This window comes from Mycteria americana, chromosome 7 (genome assembly GCF_035582795.1).
Source record: "Mycteria americana isolate JAX WOST 10 ecotype Jacksonville Zoo and Gardens chromosome 7, USCA_MyAme_1.0, whole genome shotgun sequence".
NCBI lineage: Eukaryota > Metazoa > Chordata > Aves > Ciconiiformes > Ciconiidae > Mycteria > Mycteria americana.
In genome coordinates, this window is record NC_134371.1 from 55,421,893 (window position 1) to 55,442,623 (window position 20,731).

Below are 20,731 nucleotides of genomic sequence, written 5' to 3' on the forward strand. Positions count from 1 at the left end.
GTGCCTTGACTTCAAGCTACTTTTATAGCTGATAGAAAGATTTGGGAAGCTCTGAAGTGTCCTTGGAAGCTTTAACTCCTAATTTAACCATTTAAGCTAGAGAGTTAAGTACAAACAGTGCTCACACTCATCTTTAAGAGCTATTAGTACATGCTAACCTGTAACTATATTTGGGAGGCTGCACTGTCCCAAGAAAAGCAGTGGGAATTATGTCTCCCAAGAGAGCAATCATCTCTCACAAAGCTGTTGGGCGCAAAGCAAGATTGATATCGTTAGGCCACTTTTGCTAGGCTTAATCATGCACTGTATGCTGGGGAAACAGAAATGCTCAGCTGCTCAGCAGTTGGCTGCCTAAACATCATCTGGTGTTAAACACCTTATTCTACTCCTTTGTGAACTGTAATCCTTACCTTTACCACTTTTTATCCATATAATAGGGATAATATTTCCCTGACTCCTAGTAGTTCTGTAGAGAGGGATATATTAACTTCTGCTATCTCTAGGAGCTGTATGAACATGCAACACTCTCAAAATACTAAGTATGAAACTACTACTCAAGTGAGCACTCCAGTCCATGGCCAATGATTTGTTTCAAAGCGTTCAGTCATGAAGCCAGGTACTGATTGCATTTTTAATAAAGCTGGCAGAAAGTTTTCCATCAAGTGTGGAAACACAGTGTTTCACTGAACTAAATCAGTTTTGAGAGTGTCTGCTTTTGAGAGAAAGCTTTGACTTTGTCCCCAAATTTAAAATATTAAAACTTAAAATATTAGAACTTGTAAGGGTCTTATGACAGATTTATTCTTTGTCACAGGGAAAACCAAACATTTTTATCATCTCTCATAATTATGTTATATATTTTCACACAAAGTAAAGCCACTTAATATGGTACTATTACCTTACATTTCTGAAAACTTCAGATGACTTTTTGAACACTGAAAAGCAGTCTCTATGCATTAAAATTGCTATTACAGCTATTAGAGGAAATTTGTTTTTATTCTGTGTTCTGCAGTTAAATTCATATTTATTTTGGAGCAGTTAGTTATGGACCAATTAGTTTTTTAAAAGATAAAAATAGTTGAAAGTTTGCCATCACTATTCTTCCAATGAATGGAATTTTGTGCAGAATGGAGGCAATACATAATTCCCCAAAAAAAGATTAAATAATTTTCATATGGAACACTTAAAATAGCCATCTAACCTCATCTTGAAGGAGTAAAAGCATTGTAAAATACCATTCCACTTTACCTACAGCCCATGATGTCAGTGGTGGGGAGCAGGGAAGTGAGAGCATGACTAGTAATTTAAGTAGAAGAAGAATTGAATCTACTGAAAATAATGAGAGCTGTGATGGCCTCATGGCTTTTGGAAAGCTATTGCCTCCATGCAGTATCAGTTATCAAGCCAATACCCCTCATGATTTTTAGTGTAAGGCTGAATCAAATAAATTCTTTCTGTCCAGCTGCTTAATTTCATTATCATGTATATTTTAAAAGCATGGAATAAAATTCTGGAGGCTTTGATGTGTAGAGTATGCCAAACATTTGAAACACATTTATTAATTTTATGAGGCATAATAATCTATAATGATACAGGAAATCTAAAATTTTCAATACAACTGTGGAGCCAAAGAAATTTCTACTTGTGACAGCATCCTTTAAGAGCCTGTTTTGGCAATGATTGAGTTTCTGTGCTTTTCTTTTAATTTCACTACCTGATGATACCTGAGAGCAGTAGACTTTATTTCAGAATCCCATTAGGTAGCATTATAAGATCTGATTTCTTAGGTTTGGGGTTTTTTTTGTTTTTTTTTTTTTAATCTAATTGTCAGTCAATGTGTTACAGTAAGCCTAGCTTTCTTTTGACTCTCGTGTCTGTACACTGTGGGGAAAAAAACAAAAGAACTATGCTTCATCATCCTGTCAAGGAGGTTTCTTAACAAATTACCTTTACCCTCAAAAGAAAACACAAAGAGACTTTTGTAGCTTTAACAATTCTCATAGTTCATATCTTCTTTTCTTTGCTATTCAAGGGAAAAAAATACAATCTTCTAGACCTCAGAAATAATGAAATTGATATCTTTAAAGTCTTATGAAATCTAGATACTTAATAAAAGCATGATTCTTTCTTTCATCATTATTTAAACTTTGCATGTTTTTTCCTATAATACTGTGTTTTCAAAACACATAGTTTCTTTGTAGACCATTTATTTCCAAAGAGTAAATAATAGTAAATTACAATACAAAATAGTAAACCCTTTCTTCCTTTGTATGAAAGACTTATTCATGAAAGACTTGATATTCATAGGTTTATATCTTAGTCTAGATTAAATTCACTCCCTTGCAGAAGAGCACCATAAGGCATTGCTCAGATTTTAGTTAATCTTTCTTTTTAGAGTGCCGTGTAATGGAAGGGTCTAGCTTTCAACAAAGGAATTATTTGATATAATATCCACTGAAGTCCTTAAGAGACTGCTGAAATCAGAGGGCTGGGTTGGTTCCTTGGGGTCCAAAGGGTGCTGGTACTGGGGAGCACTAGTCCCTTCCTCCCCAGTCCCTCCACAGCTGTTCCAGCAGCCTCTTTCCTTGCAGGCATTGAATAACCTGTTCATCCAAAGCACACCTGCATTCAGGGAGTCACTGTGAAATTTCCTTAACTGCAAAAAGCCTGTGAAGTCCCTTCAACTTGTGTCCCATCTTTTTCATCCCCGCATGGTGGTTAGGGTTTGCTGTGCTTATGTGGGATATAGGGACTTACTTTTTGGTTTACTTCTTTTTGGAAGCTCAGCATTTTCAGCAGACGTCTTACATTTCAAGTTTATATTGGGGTCCTATAAATCAGCTGAAGAATGAATGTGTGGTCCTTCCATACCATAAATTAAATTAAGCTGCAATTTGTCTGGGATGTTTTACTAGTAACAGGTGGATGTACTTAAGATAGAATTGAAAAATTTCAAAATACATAAGAAAAACAAACTCCAACAATTTCGTCTGTGTTTCTAGTGCATACTAAAAGCATACTATTCAATACCGTTTATTTTTTTCATGTAAAAATAATGTAATTTACTACAGGCATCCAAACACACACTCATTCAAATAAAGTTAAGAGTTCTACCTTTTCTAGCATATCACCAAACAAATTGCATGAAGTACACAGACATAAAATACACATGCATAATTTCTTCTGAAATTATCTTCTACATTACTATTATAAGCAGACATGCGTCATATACACAGAGAAAACTGTTTGTCAGCTGGCTGGGTCTGAGTCAGTCATAATGCAGCAATGTACTTTTTGCCATTGCTATACTGCGCTGCTTAAATGTCTCCGAGCCTGCTTTGAACAACGAAGAGTTTGCAAGGAAAAGCCTGAAGATGACAGACTTGAGATGTCACTTTACAAAGGAGCCCTTAACTGCTTTGTAGACACAATCCATCCACAGAAAGAAGTTGGTGCTAAACTTTAAGCATGGAAAGATCAGTGAATAAACCCATTGTTAGTTTTAAAAGCAATTTCAAATGCCTTTACAGTTAAGCCATTTAATTTCCATTGGTTTAAGTTTAATCATTTTTCATTAATGTAAGCTAATTTGCAAGCTAATCTAATAAAGTAGCATGAAACATGAGGAGCAATACATTGAAATGACGGAAGTTCAGTTGCTTGCAGCTCATTAAGGTTCTTGAAGTTTAGAAGACTAATTACTGACTAAAAATGATTTTGTTTACCTCTACCTTTTGAGAGTTCCTGTTTTATCCCACAGTTTAAGACTCACGGGCCAAATCATCAGTAGGTATAATTTGGTAGAGCTCCAATAAAGTCAACAGGCCAATTTATACCAGTTGAGAATTTAGCTCTTTTGTTTGTTTGTTTTTCCCCAATTAAAAAAAAAAAAAGATGGAAACTGATAAAACCTTCCCTTTGAAAGAAACATTTTAGCACAAACATCAGCAAGTCATGGTGCCTCATCTTGTGCCTACTAGAATCTATGGAGCACTTCCCATTGATTTCAATGGGAGAAGCTTTAGATTCTAAAATTCACGCTATAAGAACAGGAGAGCTGACTAATTTCTTCTGGTTTCCTATAAAGCTGAGGCTACAAGTCTTCTCTTAATTAATTGATATCTAAAATAGAACCCAAATTTTATAAAGTAATCTACCAGTCCTAACTTGCAAATTGTTAAGGCGAGAAACTACATCACAGTCATCAGTAAGCTAATTACTCTTGCTAAGAAAGATGCATAAAAACATCTAAAATTGTTTTGCTTCAACTGCCAGTTATTTTACCAACTAGAATGAGCAGTTCATTATTTACTAGATTTCTGTTCTCCATGTGGATCCTTCAGGTTATCATAAAATTAATCTTGTTTTTCTATCATACACTTCTGATCAAATGTGAACATTGATTACAGTCCCACTCTAGTTCTATTGTTTATTCACTTAAAGATGACTGTGGTCATACGGTCAGGAGATCAGACAACAAGCTCATGTTCAGCCAGTTACTGAGCATGATTCCAAAGCATTTCCAAAATTGTCATTCCCCTGAATTCTGCATTTTCACGTGTTCAGACTCACACTGTTTGCTCATGCCCAGCTTAGCAAGTGATCCAGGTCATTCTGCACCAGTGACACCTTCTCCTCCTTACTTACAATGATTTGTTTGAGTTTTTTTTCTCCTTAAATAGCATAAGACCAAGAACTGTTCCAAAATACTGCATGTGTTATGAGATAGCTAGTTTGGTATGAGATCTAGACATTAAAACATAAATGCGACAGCTGTATGTTTGTATAAAGTATTGTAAACACCATAATCTTAAAATATAATCAAACATCCCATACTGTATTACTTAAGGTATTATAAAAATCAACCAAAGCTCAATAGAATCAAAAGGAAACATATGATTAGCATTAATGTAACAGTAAGTGTTTCTAATTATCTTCTTTAATAACATAGTAAATACTGAAATGTTTCAGCCTTCAGCAATACAAAAACAAATGCCCTTTTCTCACATGCTCCCTTTCTCCCAAGCATCCCTCAGCAACATCCTGTGTGAGTTTCACCTACTTTTTCAGTGGATGGAAGAGATGGATGAAGCTTGTGCCTTAGGGATAGCTTTAAACCTGATCCTGACACAGTTTCAGTTTGCTGGTTTGACCTTGCTCAGCTACCAAGGGCCTTAGGGACTGCACTGAGATGGAGGCTGCGTCAGTACCACTGGCTCTGTCTATCTGTCTAGACCAGTGCGCAAATCTAACAGAGTGATTTTGTCCTTAAACAGCCACAAATACTGCTGTATAGGCAAGCTAAGAGCCTCCTCCTGTGCAGGAATGCTACTGAGTCCTCTTGCAGTGCACTTGGGCAAAGGGCAGTGGGTAATCTTATCCCAAGTGACATTTCAGCAAGGCATATACAGAAGTTAATCAAGCATTACCGTCCGTGGGAGACGGAGATCAGAAACTCTTCCTGATCCCAGTTTTCCATCGTTACAGACTCTGCAGGACTGAACACACGATAATAGTAATTCTATTTCATGAATAGGATGTGGAACTGGGAATCCAAAACTGAGAGCAAGATGGGTGGGATTTAAGGCAAAATGAGACTATTGAATTTTAAAATAATGAGTCAATCAGGACTCAAATAGGATCAGACTAGGATTATTTGAATAGTAGATAAAGTGAAGCAAATAGAATATATATCATTATGTATTTCTTTCATCATCATTAAGAAAGACAGCTGATTTTCTGCCACTCTCGCTCAGATATAAAAGTCACCTTCTTTCTTTAAGTGAAGTGTCTTATGTGGCCACAGTGAAATCCCACATGCGTAGAGATTTCTGTGATAAAGTGTTTTATGAGCAGTGGAACAGCTGTGTCTGCAATTAAAGATTTGCCCTCATGCCTGTACTTGAGCTGCAAACAGGGTAATGCAGTTTCTTTTTATCAGAATACAGAAAGAAAATACCAAATTAGCTGTCATGGAGCTAAGTCTCTTGGTATTGTTCTAACTTCAAAGCAGGCATAAAGAAGAGGTGGTTTGGAAACACTTATTGTGTATGTAATAGGCTGCCACAGGGTTGTGTGGCACTCCCTTGTTTGTGAAGGGTATCTCCATACAAGAGCTATTTTCATGAAGAAGGGGTAATCCAGCATTGTGGACTAGGAGTTTAGACACAGACAAGCAAAGCAAAAGTCTGCTACTAAATTCAGTGGGCTGGGAAATCATGCCCATTATAGTTCCCATGTTATAAATGGAGCCTAGAAACATTCATTCAACTTTTAAATTGCAAAGCAGGATTACAAACTGAGTTAAAATGATTTGCCAGAAAAACCTTTTATAAAAATTCAAGTCACTGAATATGAATAATTGCCAATGCAGACATTTACACTAGAAAACTACTTCCGTATTGTAGGAGTATGAGAAAATTGCTATTTTTGTAAGAGAATGGCAATTATTAAATCACTAGGAACTGTTTAAATGCATTGGATTGTGGATGTGACCATTAGCAGCATGAACAGGTAATAGATATTTTCTTTCTTCTTCTAAAAATCTAATTGCTCTCTGCTATATCAAGAGGAAATTCAGTATGCTGAGTGATTCTCTGAGGTCACTTACTGTGTTTTCAATCATTTTCTTAGTGGAATTATCCTATGAATACTTTGTAATTCAGCTGAATGGGAAAAGGTTTTCTATTTCATGAGAATTTGCACAGGTTGAAAAAAGTTTAAAAATATTAAAAATTCCAGAATGCTCATAAATTTCTATCTGAACACAAAAATTTACTTTTTGAAAGCACTTTCAAGGAAGAAAACCCTCAGTTCCTGGAAATGCTAAAGCAGGGTTTTATCAAGATCTTTCACCTAAGTTTTTCTTAATGTAGACATCAGACTTGACCACTGAGATTTTTATTTCAATAAAGCACCTTAAAATAATATTCTATTGAAATGGGTTTTTAAACATTTCAGTAAAATGATTGAAAAATTATGAATGTTTGAAGTGTTAATGACTGTATGAGGAGAGCCAAAGCATTGAGGTCACAGACACTTTGGCATGAGGCTCAATTCATAGAAGACAAGAAGTGAGATTGGCCAAACTGAAGCATGTAGGCATCATATTCTTCTTGTGCAGGACAGATGTCAGGATCTGGGCCTGTAATTGTGCTCCATTTCCATCCCTATATTTGCATGTGAACAATTCTTGGAGTTAGGCACACAAACTAAACTGTTCACATAAATAAAAAATTTTGCTGCAATAAAAAGTTCCCATAATACCATATGCTGGATTATCATCTCCTTAAAAATGCAAAGTCTCCTTATTCACAGAAGGCACGAAGACTGTTTTATCCCTCTGATAATTTGAGGGCATATGATTATATTTTACCAGTTAAGAATGAAGTAATCCTAGTAAAAATAAACCCAGAATCAGTTGGTTTGGTTAGATATACCTAAAAGCTATATTTGGTCCACTGTGTGTTTGCTGGACACGGTAAATTATGTGCTATCTTTTCAGGATGCTCAGGAAATCTCTGCATAGGTCTGTAGTCTATCTATAGCCCTTCTGCCAGCTGGTTAATGGCAGCAAAAGGGCTGGTTGCAGTATGTGTCAGTTCTCTCTGAAACATACCTTAACCAGCTTGAAGCATAGGGAAACTAAACATAATCTCTCCCAGTACCCTTTACAGTCAGAATTTTGACACTCTCAAGTACTCTGAGGCCATGTGCAAACCAAAAAAAAAACCAAAAAAGCTTTATTAGAGGAGTGGAAATGGTCATAAACTTGGGAAACAAAGCAACAGGATGCAGCTATTGCTTTTACATGCAAATATACATTTACATGTTACAAGAAAAATATCTTCCCTCACCTTCCAGTGTTTTTTTTCAGTTGCATGTTTTTCCATCGCTCACAGAAGGTCCTGTAGATAAGAGTAAGATGGTATGGTGGCTTGGAGCTCTAAGAAGCAATAGAAGTTAATAACTATTTCTTACCAGATCTGTCACCAGTGGCAAAGAAATAACTTGTATGAATCCTGTAAGACAGCATTACCACCCAGACCTGCTCCTGGCTTCTACCCTGTGAGTACAGCAGAGTTCAGGCCTATAGTGGCAGGGCTACTTTATGATCATGTACACCTTGAATGGTTTATCACACCATCCTCAGTGGTACTCATGCCTCTATTAGTTAAACAGGGTCAGAGCACTCTTCCATAGGGTTTGATGACTAGCACTCTGCCCAGCACATTTCTGGCCCCTCGCTACTAGCCGTTTCCCAGACTTGCCCAGGCTCAGTTTGGGTTGTAGGAGGGTACAGCATGTGTCATGCAAGCAGGTTGCTCACCCTCCCCTGCAGAGGGGAAGGCTCAGTACTGGTCAGCTTTTAGAAAATCAGGCAACATTTCTCACCTAGGGTTCTGACGTGGTTTAGGGATTTGCATGTGTAGGTTAAAAAATCATCATAGGAGCAATCTAACAAAGCTGCATAGATGTGGCTAGTGTCTTTCAGGCTTTTGGGTGGTTGCAGTGCTTGAGGAGAGTCCTTGCTATGTGGAGAAGACCCAACTGTCCAAACAGACTGTCCCCTTTTCTGGTCTCTCAGTGTCCACATATTTTAATGGAAAGAGTGACTTCTCAAATATCGATGGAGGATGTAAAGGTAGGTGGCCAATGCAAATTAAATTCTCTACATCTTTCCCCTTTAGCTCCTGGCCACAGAGCTCACATGCACGTACACTCCTGGATTCAAGTTGTGGTAGAACAGTTAGAGGTTTCAACTCTGGATAAATAAATAATTGTTCAAGAGTAAATCTCTGCCTGCTCCTCTATGCTCTTTGCAAACCCAGGAATTTATCAGCGGATGAATTTAGCAGCACTGAAAGCATTACTTGATCAGCTTCACTGTCATCAGCAGATGTCACTGCAGCCATTAGTAACTAATGAATTGTTTAAGAAGATGTAATGGCTAATTTGTCTGGTCAAAAAGGCATAAACACAACCTTTGAAAACTGCATTCTATTAAGTCAAGAGAAAAAATTGAGTTCATTGTCCTCTAATTTTCAAATGGGATGAGTTCCAAAGCAGTTGCAGATCTAAGACAAATTACCTGGTGAATTTGTGGCATCTTCTGAGATGCTGATGAGAAAAGAGTTGTGAAATACTTAGGGTGCCAATGAATCAGGTAAAGAAACCAGAAAAGAGATTTATATAATCTTAATATGAGTAAGTTGGCTCCCAAAGGACCATTAAATAAGATATGTTTGTCTTCCTGCTCTGCTCCCAGTGGTTTTTATCAATGAGCACTTGTATCTAAAGACTTCTGTCCTTTTCTATATGCTTTTGAGTGGCCAGAAAACATTTCATGACTGTGTTACTGCGGGTCCTCATTAAGGACAAAGTTCCTACCTTGCTCTCACAAAAAATAGACAATAGACATAAATATGAGACCCTTTCTTTACATATAATGAAACCAGGATCTGTTTCCTTCTGATATAATGAATTGGTCCTAATATTTAATTTAACCTGAACTGAGGACCTGTATTCTGGTTTATCTATATTCATTGTGGCCCAAAAAATCAATCATGGAGTTCTATAATTTAATTCACAAAAGTAATATACTTGTGGAGGCGTCCCATCTAAATACCAATTGACTTGGAGTCAATTCCTTGTTCATATATCCTGTGTAAATCACTGGGTGATGGAACAGGAGAAAAAGAGTGTGAAGCAAGAGGAAAGTCAGAGAAAACTTTAAGTCAGTCCGCCTCACCATCTGGATTGTGGTTTGAGTTACAAGTGGTGCAACTGGGCCTCGTACAATTTTTTGCCTTTTAGTTCTGCTGTGGTTCAGTTTTGAAGCCTGAATCTTACCAACACTGTGTTTCTACCACATTAGCAGGACAAAATGCAACATCTTCAAATTGTAACAATATTAGTGGTCACTGTTCACAATCTGGAAAAAAACAACAACAAAAACCCCACTTGGATTTACATTTCTACCAGTTTTAACATCATTAACAAGTAACCATGACAGGACATTCAATTTTTCCTTTGCCAGGTAAAATAGTAATTAAGCGCCTGTGTTCTAAAGTGGGAGGAACGACTACTGTTTTGGTCGTGTGAGCTACTAACAGAAGGAGAGGGTGTGCTAAAGGTGCTCAACTGTTTTAATAAAAATGTTCTCATATTAAAGATTCCTCGGGCATGAAACTGAAGCAATTAGTTCTTATTTTTCTATTAAGTCAGTCAGACTGTACTGTCAAAAAATAACAGTGCAAAGAAAAATTATCTGGCATGCAGCAGTAAAAAAAGGTAAGGATCTAAGGGTCAGCTCATCAGATGGCGTAAATCAGCCTTGTGCTACTAAAATCAATGGAGCTAGGCAAGTTTACAGCAGTGGACAATATCGTTTCTTGGTAGCCCGTGTGTGTACACCAGGAAAGCACCACTCAGAGGCACAGAAACAGCTACAGAAGAGGGAATATTAATTGAGAAAAATGTGGACTGATGCGCATAAAGGAAGTAAGAAAGATGCTTTACGTTGCTAAACATTTGCCTCTACATTTAAGGCTTATCAAGGCACTGAAATATTTGTACACAGTTCCTCATTTTGTTTTTTTCACTGTTATGTTGTCAGAAAAGCTAAGAAGTGGGACTGCTAAGCATACCTCATCATAAAAAATTAAATACTCAGAGTGTTTTAGATCAAATTCACTTCAGGTAGCCATCACAGATTATGATGTGGATTTTCAAAAATTAAATGAAAAGAGAAATGAAGATCAAGCTCAGCCTTTGTGAAGACCTGGGCAGCATCCTTGTTAGGTTGTATTAAATATTCCAGGCAAATTACTGTTCTGTTCTACATGAAAATGTGATACATGAAAATGTAATACAACATGCTGATTGCAACACAATGGTGACCAAACCTGGAGTTGTGTCACTAGCTATAGATGATATATTGGTTCTGTGTTTCTCATAATGGGGAAAAAAACATACTTCAGGCAGAACCTTGCAGGATTTTTATTTCAGCAATGAAATTACAGGAACAAAGTATGTAGCTTCTGTATATCATGTAACATGAACGGTGCACAAAGGGGCATCACCTGGAATGGAATTTTCCTATGGCAGCATGCAAAACTCCAAAGTTAAGGAGACAGCAACAGGGACAGATGCCAGGTCTTACAGTATAGAAATGAGGAAAAAGACATAGAAAAAAAATATGTCTAAAAAGTGAAGAAATTCTATTGCAGGAAGATTCCCTCCCCATAGGGGACTGCTGGACTGCTTTGGAAAGTTGTGATGAATTATGTGCCACTGTAGTTTGGATTGTTTCTTAAATCATGTTTTAGCAACTATTGACCAATATTGTTTATAAACTAAGACGACAATTTATATTAAGAGACAACTGCTTTTTAGGGTATGAGATTTAAAAAACAAGAATTTAGAAAAAGAATTTACAATTTCAAGAAAAGTTATCTTCTTTTGACAGACAAAAAAAGTCTCATTTAGATTTACTTACAATAAACTTACTTTGGGTTATGTTCTGTTAACTGTTGAGAGTGGATTATATGGGAGAGGAGTAAAGTCTGTTAGGTCTTTTTACCCTCTTGCACTTCCATTACCTACACAGGCAGTAGAAACCCTGCAAGGATTTTATTCATTTTTTTATTTGAATAGAGGGGAAATTACTTTTCAGTTTCTCATGTCCTACTGAAAATCCGTAGTCCCTGCATATGAGAAAACACTTTTGAAGCTGAGCTATGTGCTGCTTAATCTCTTAGACTTTTTGTTTATACACTTTCATATCTTGCCTATAAAATATTTTTCAGTGTTGCGTTTCAAACAGATTATCAGGAACCTAATTAACTTAACAAATGCCCTAGAATCACAAAAAAAAGAAAAAGACTGGAAGGGAACTTAGTAAGTCTCCTTTCACTCTTCCAGGCAATACCAGCTATAAATGTGTCAATATTGACAAGTTGATTAATCTTTCTACTCTTTCCTTAAAAATTTACAATACTGGAAACTGTAAGGCATCTCCAACTAATCCAATCAATGTGCCTTACTATTGTAAGGAAAAAGGACAATATATATCTGTATTACTAAGAGCAGATGAATCCTTACACTGTATTACAATGGAATGCGGCAGCTATATAATGTTTGTTAAGATATTCATATTGATCTCTATAGGTCTATTTAATACAACTAACATGCTAATGCTAATCTAATACGAATATATTAGGATAGTTACCATCACGTCAGCTGCATTAACCTCTAACAAGTGGACATTACTCACTTCAGCCCGCTGTGGTTTTAGTCATATGCCAAACTGGCGTGATGGCAGGTGGGTATTGGCACTAATCTGATGGTCTGGTAACAAGCTGGCATTCCTCAAGTGCCACCGGTCAGTCTGCAGGACGAGCTCTAAACAGAGGAACTGTTGCAGAGGCAAAGCAATGGCATATAACGGCAAACTATATCGGCACGTCAGGCAGCGTGGTGTAAATATTCTGGTGTAACCACTTTTATTTGCTGAATACATTAACTTCCACTCTAAAGAATATCGCTGGGCTTTCCTTTTTTCTCCATCAGATAGCACCAAACATTCAGAAAGCCAGAGAGGCACAATGCTGATTTTCAGGAATTACTGCTCACACTTACTAATCAATGTATTCAATCTGCATGGTTTCAAATGGATCAGGATAATATTACTCTGTCTTCTTTTTTTTTTCCTCTGGACAGCACCAACAATATGACTGCATCATTAAGAGATCTCTGTACTGTTTGTGATATTTGTCATGCAAAACAAGTTTTAGCGCTCAGCATTATTCTCACAGGACTCACTCTCTTTGGCAATAGAAATAGTTATTTAAAAATTCTTTTGTTTGAGTAAAAGTGCTTCTTCAGAGCTTCAACAAGTACTGTAGAGACCAAAAAAAAAAAAAAAAAGAAAAAAAAAAAGAACCTCTGTCATATATTTGGCTTACCAATGGTCACAGCTGTGCTAATATAGGAGAATATTAATCTGTATTTTTACACTCAGAAAGGATTTTGGAAGAGAAAGTTGCTTCTGAAAACAGCATATGCAACAAATATTAGCTGTAAATAAATAAAAAGTTGAGAGGTCTTCTAGGAAATATTTGTGTATGTAAATGCATCCACTCATGTAGAATAGGGAGCCAGGCATGCTGTATTTATCCAGAGCACTCTCTTATGCTATGCTAACCAAGTTCGTATTGAAATATTTCACGTTTCTTTCTCTGTGCTCTAATACCAAGGCATATAGGCCACAGAAAATATATTTGAATTTGTCAGTTCCAGCAGATTTTTATTAAATTTGGAAGTTTCCGAAAGCTGTTGGGGGGTTGGTTGCTTGTTGTTTTATTCACAGCTTAGTATAACAGAAAGCCCTTTATCTAGTTCAATTGGGAGATTGATCTTTTAAATGAACAAATTGAAATCCAATATATAAAAACTTGTCATTTTATTTTTAAATTTATATTTGCAAGTCTTATGCTCATCCGACACCCCAGAGAAGTTGTTTTTGTTAAGTCACCAGCAAAAGGAAATGTGACAGTATTTCTATTACTAACAAGTTAAGTACATATTGTCTGTAAAATAAGATCAGAAATTTTCAGAATTAGATTGTAGAGACTTGTAACAAAACTCACTCTGTTTTAGATATTGGTTAATCAAACTGTTGGATAAATTAACTACTTTATCTCAAAAATTCTTTTTTAGTTAAAAATTACCTTTTTCAGAAAAATAAATTTCCTGACTTTTGGGAATAACATATACATGGAAGACTTGAACTTGTTTTCTAAAATAGATTTAAAAATTAGTCACATTGTGTTGGATTTTTTTTCCCAGAGGAAAATCAATGTAATTCTTCCTATGTTTGAAAGGATCATTTAATTAAATATCTATTCAGTTTCTGCACCATGCAATACTATGCATCTAAGAAAGAAAGATCAGATTCTGATTTGGATCACAGATTCCAGTGAAACCCAATCTATTAACAACACATCATAATGACATTTATGCTGTAAGATTATTATATAATGACTTGAAGTCCAGTGAAATTAATTTGCAAATGTAAGTGCAGAGTTTGGCAGCCTAGAATATGGCTGTTTCAGACAGTATGGCATTTTGATGTGACATATTCCTTGTGGGTAGTCTAATGGGAAGAACAAGGCTGTTAGAGAAACTTGATAGAAGTTAGATTGAATTTATTTCATTATACCTAAGAATCAATTGATATAACTCGAACTGTAATTTGCCTTTTTACAACTCATCACATGAAACCTTCTTTACCAGGGTCATTTCTAATTGTAGGACCTGTGTTTGTAGAAGAAAATAAATGCTTTGGAGCACAGCTGGGATTTTGTTAGTATCTGCACTGTGATGGAAAGGGTGGAAAAGCAGAGGGAATGATGGCCCTATCACCACCTCTTCCAATGAGGCTTGTGCAACAGGCTGATTATGTGAGACAGGGAAAATTATACTGGTCTAAACAGAGTTTTTTTGCTCAAGTTTTTAACTGACAAGGCAACAAACCCTCCTTGAACTGCCAAGGAAGTGCCAAGATATGACCCTTTTAATTCCTTAGCTGATGGGAAGATGGATCAATGTAAAAGAGGGAGTAGCTTGGGTAAGTGGAAATAATTCATATGAGATTGTTTAGCACTAGCAGAGAATAAATCAGATTAAATGAGATCAGTATTAAAAGTTCTCATTTACAAACTTTTTTCTAGTTCTTAATAAGTTTAGTTTCTCTTTCCTGTTGTTTACTTGTATATGATCATATTTGATTAGACATTGCTGTATTTTATTTGGTAGTTGTGTGGTAGTTGTGTGGACATCCTTTTGACATTTCATTTTATTTACTGAAGTATACAAGCCCAGTATAACATGTTGAAAATGATACTTCATCAACTATATATCATACTTTATCTCAAGCACTCCTATGTTAAAGCTGAATTGGTCTATCTATCTATTATAAGTCCTGATTTGGGAGGTTTAAATATTTCAGCTTTTTCTCTCCAGGCGTAGTCAGCACATATTTTATTTTACTGTGTCTCCAACTACCTAATTCTCCAGCCAAGGTGCTATAGCTCAATAGCAACAAGCTATCAACCCACCCTTGTCATTTCAATTTTTCACACATTTTCTTACTCTGTATGTTCTATATCTCAGTGAATTCTTATCTCCCTGGTCCACTGCCATAGGTTTGTGGTATATAACAAAGCTTCATCTCTGAAATGTCAAAAATAATGAAAAAAGGAAAACCACAAAAGAGAAATTGGCCACAGCCACTTCTGTGGATCCAAAGCTCTTAGACTTATGTTCATCAGCAAACCTTAAGTTAGGTGGCTTTTCTATCGCCCGCACTGCAGCTCTGCTGTCACTTGCCAATGAGGTACTGCCCAGCAATGAACACTTCTGGAAGAATTTTTCTGTGCCACTACTCCCTATCAGCTAGAGAAAAGACTGCACGTCAGCAAGGGATCACTCTTCTTTTTCAGCTATCACACAGACTTTTCAAGAGCACAAAGTTACAGGAGAAGGTGACATAAGAACATGTAGTAGTTATAAAAGAGGAGCTGTAGGTGGGATTAGGAGATTTATATGGAGTTTCAGAATTTCTCAGGAAGGTCATTGTAGGTGTAATCCTCACTTTCGTTACTACATCTCATCAAAATTTCAATCATCAATTCCTTTTAAAAGGTGATATTTTCCTTCCACTTGGATATGTGATTCTTCCCCTGGGATGAACTGATGACTAGCCATTTCACCAGTAATAAACAGAAAATCTTCAGTATCTCTTGACATTAAAACAAATCAGTGTTAACGGAAAAAAATGTGAGAAGGGAGAACAATGGATGATGTTGTTCTCGTTTAACAAATGGGTTGAAACTGAAAAGCTGGAGAAAGAAAGGAAGGACCAAAACATATTGCCCACCCTAAAGGCTGAAAACAGTGAAGAAATAGGCCCATTCCAGCAAAAGGAGGGAGTGCAATAATTCTCTTTAAAAAAAAAATCAGCATTTATCTGCACAGTGGTGTGAGACATGTGACTATTATCTTATCAGAACTGCAAGGCAGTTATCAGTGTGGCAAAAGATCTAATTGTGAGAATTCTTCTGAAATAAAAAAAAAGAAAAATATCTAGAATAAAAAAATACTACTAAAAGGCATCACTACTCCCCCATGCATATGCATCTATGCAGTTCTTTCCATGTAGTTATAAACATTAAATATACTTTAAGAAACAGTTTCATTAAAGTTATGGATGATGCAATGAAAACATGTTAAATTCACTGTAACATCCTTACAGCTTTGTGTAATGTATGACACTGTCTGCTCTGTGCCTTTCCCACTCCTATGCCACATGTCATCAGGATCAATTAATGATTTTTAAATGGCCACACACACAAGCATGCATGCATCATGGGCAACCTGAATTTCCAGCTACTGTGCCATGTGGATTGTGGCTTACTCCCAAATCTCTGACCCATGATTTTGCTATTTCAGCAAATGCTGCCAGAATTATTGGAAGGACAGTGTGAAGTGTATGTTCTCAGTCCACAACAGTGTATGCCAAAATTGAGCAATTAAATGGAATTTCTTTCATCCTTTGAAGTGTAACAGAAGCCAATAAAAATTGAAAAATTTAGTTAGTAAATGCAGCACCAGAAGTAGCAATTTTACTGAATCAGAGAGAAAAAAAGAAGATTGAATTGACACAGCTACGGAATAAAAAATCTGGACAGTCAACACCTTCATAATCTGAGTAAGTCTGAATAAATAATAATCAGAAGGATCAACTGACTATTTGTGGAACAATAAAATGAATGACACTGAATTAAAGTGCCAGCAACTACAGGTGAATGACTCTACCTCATCACTGCACAACAAAAAGGACTGAAATTGTACCATACACAACGGGTTGGTAGCCAGCCTTTGAAGCCGAATGCTCAAAAATATTTAAGCACAGATTATCATTGGTGTTCTGTGGTAGGAGTACCAGAGGGATTTACTTTCTTTACCAGCCTTATCTAGGATCATCTCCTTCCTGAAGTGGAAAGCAATGAAATGCCAGGTAAACACATAGAGGGGGGGTTTTTTGGTGGGGTTTTTTTTTTTTTTCAGTTAAACATTTACCTTGCCCTTTTTGTGAGGGTGTCAATAGATTCAGTATGATATTGAAAAGCAAGAGTCTGGGTCTTGCTTGTGTGCATATATAAGTAAATTTGAATCCTGAGTCATACCCTACTCGAAAATGCTCTTTGGATGCTTCATATATATTCATTTCATCTTCTCTTCCTGTCTGCTTTAGTCCTCTCTCTCTTGGGTCTCAGCATCTGATTACAAATCCATTCCCCCCCAAAACACCAAATCCTATTTAGAACATATTCAGGACACAGCTCCTGAGTTTGAAGCAATCTGTCATTTTTATGAGGAGTTTTGACTGATTTTTATGGGAAGCCTAGGGGACAAATGGCATGCAGCATGCCAGAGTGATTAGCCTGCCAAACTTGGAATCTCTAGCAAACACCCATTGCTGTTCTAATTAACTTACTACATTCACGATTTGCATAAATAAATTGCTTAATTGAAGCTTCCTGAATGGTATGACTTTGCACAAATTTTGTGAGACCAAAAATACCCGAGAAGGCATAACGAATTTTATCGTTTTTATAAACAACTTCTTCCTTTTATGGAATCTTCATTCATAAACTATTTACCAGTGCTATGTTAGGTTTATATAAGATCTTTTTTTGGTTGAATTATGAGTTTTTAAAATAAGATATAAATGCCACATATTTCCAAATTAGATTTTATAATGAACAGGTCAGTGCTTCTTTAAGTACTCAGCCAAGATATGGCAATCATACCTCATTAGTGAGTATCTTTCTAAGACTTCACAAGAACCTCTTAAAGAATTTAATGGACACTATAAAGAGATGCAGCTGAATTTCTGCATTTTTCATGAGAAACAGAAAGACAAGGGAATTGTCAAGCCTACAAAAACAACATTAGAAGTTAAATTTTAGTGGAACAACCATAAATAGAGTACAACATAATTGGGAAAGGAAAATCTCATTTGTGAAAATCACATTGCAACCACCCTGCTAAGACTAATACCATAAAAGAAACCGCAGCATGAAAAAAAGATAAAAATAGCGAGAGTAGAGTTTTGGAAACAACCTGGGCACACCCTGCCTTTCTCATTGTTTCTCTTTTTCTGGGAATAGCTTATGCTACAAAAGTAACACATCCTGAAGTAATTGCTTAGTTACAATTAAGAACAAAGCAGCTGTGGGAAGAAATCTTTGGTCACAGGAGAAATCAAGATGAGTAAATGCAATAAAATAAAATATCCCCATGTCTGAAAATAGGTTTCATAAAAGCTAGAGAAATCTGGAGATTAAGCTCAACTTCCATACTAGCCATCTGCAAGCAATTTCATACACGTGGGTGACTTCACCATTCAGTACCTAACCTGGCAAGATCAGACCAGAATGATTTCTCTTCCAAAACCCAGATAAACAGATCATAACATTTCAGAGTGATTCATCAAGGCAAAAACATGACTTAAATTACAGTGACTTTAGCTGAAGTAAATGGTACTAGATATCTTCAAACCCAGTATATGAAAAATGTAAATCTCACCATTTATTTATTCCTCCAGGATAACGCTGACAGGTGGAAAGAAGCTCAGGGTTAAAGTGTTTTGTGTAAACCATTTCTCACTGAACGGAAGTCTGCTGTGTCACTCATCTACTTGGTGACAAAGCTGTGCCATAATGTTCCCAGCTCTTGAGCAAACAGAAAAACTGAATTATGAACATTTCTGGAATGTGGTGAAGCAATGTCAGCAACCCAGGAAAGCTTTGTCAACTACCCTCCATATCAGTAACTCCTGTCTCCACCCTTTGTTGTCCTCTAGAAGCCTTTGAAGTAAGATTTGAATCAAATCCTGACAGAGCTGATGATATCTCAAGGTGTTCTTCAAGTATGGCTAAGACAACGTAAATCTGCCGTGCCAAATTTCATATAGAACAGTGCTCAGTCTGTGATCAGTGCACGGTTTGATACCAGCCTTATGCAAATCCAAACGTCGGAGTAATCAGTATGGGAACTTCACAAAAGTCTATTGCCAGATTCAGAGATGCAGAAATGAGATTACTAAATGTCTGAACGTAGAATTGGAGTGCTGTAAACTGCCAGGCTTCTTTACAAAGAACAACTTTTTTTGTTGCTTGAAATACCTGAACAATCCAATGTATATTAAAATCATATACAGAAAAAAACAAGGGAGAAAATGCAGCACAAATATAAACATATCTTATTGTAAGATGCAAGGTGTGATCAGGAACTTTTTTCACAGCACCAAAAAATGTATTTCCTTTAAACTTTTATAGGAAAGATTTTTCAGTTGCAAGATGCTATCTATTGAAACGGAGAGAAAAACCTTAAGAGTAGGGGCACTCCACAGCTCTTAGATGAATGTCAGGTTCAAGTTCCTGGCCTGATACAAACATGCATTTGAAGTGCTTTCATTAAAGTTAGTATGTTAGGTTATTCTGCCAGTGATTCCTCCAGTTTCTCACGAAAAATCTCTGAAGGGAAACAAATTATTTTTAGTATAAAAATGTATAGTATGGGAAGGCTGTTTCCCATGCAGAGCTGGGCCATAGTGATGGATTTTCAACCTGCAAGCACAGAAAGATTTTAATCTAATTAGTTAAGTGTGTAATTTTCTGTGCAGACACAGAAGATAGTTCAAAAATGGCACACATGAATTAAACTGGAGAAGACTCCTTACTGATTTGATTAATCAAACTAAACGATTTCTAGAGTTTAAACACACCAGATTTTTATTTATTAAGGAAACTGCTGCAATTCTGATAGACAATTTAATTGAAAGCCACTTTCAGCACAAAAGTTATTAGTTAGTTGAAATCATCTTTGGTAGTGATTCAAGCTGATCTAGCTGACTTGGCCCAGAAGTTGTGTGGAAGCTCCTATACAAGCTCTTTATGGTGGAGGAAATGCCAGCTGAAGGAGTAATTTCTTAAACTTAGACATCAAGGAGATGAGCTGTCTACACTATTCATGTGTCGTCAAGACTTGACAGTCAACAAGGCTTAACAAGAAACTCATCAGTTCTCTCAAATACTCTAAATTGTGTACTACACAGAAAAGTCTTTTGTTACATTTATGACTTTGTACTTCAATAATGATGCCTGAGAATTTCAGGACATTTTTAAAAAATGCTGCTCCCTTTATACAACATTTTAGCAAGGCTCCCACCATGTTACCATTCACTGTCTCTGCATTAGGTTTATCCTAAATGACAGTTGGTGCAAGAGAGACCTTCAGGTCTACAACTTTACACAAGAGTTAATCTTTAATTTTTAAAAATTAAACCATAATCTATTATAAGACTTTCTGCCATAATGAAAGGCAAAATAGGGATCTTCAGAGGGAAACACCTGTGTTTTTAATACTAAATACTGATTTTATCTGCCTGTAAAATGTGTTGAACATGAAGTATAGTTAAAAAATTCTCCTAAGAAACAAAAGCTAGAACTAATCAACATGATTATCTACCTCATGGGGATAGAAATTCCCACAGGAAATAATAACAGTTCCAAATTTATTTCATTCTGAAGTGGAACAAAAAAAATAAATCTCAACCTTTTCTGCAACTTTTTCTCCTGTATATGAGGGTTGGAGTGTT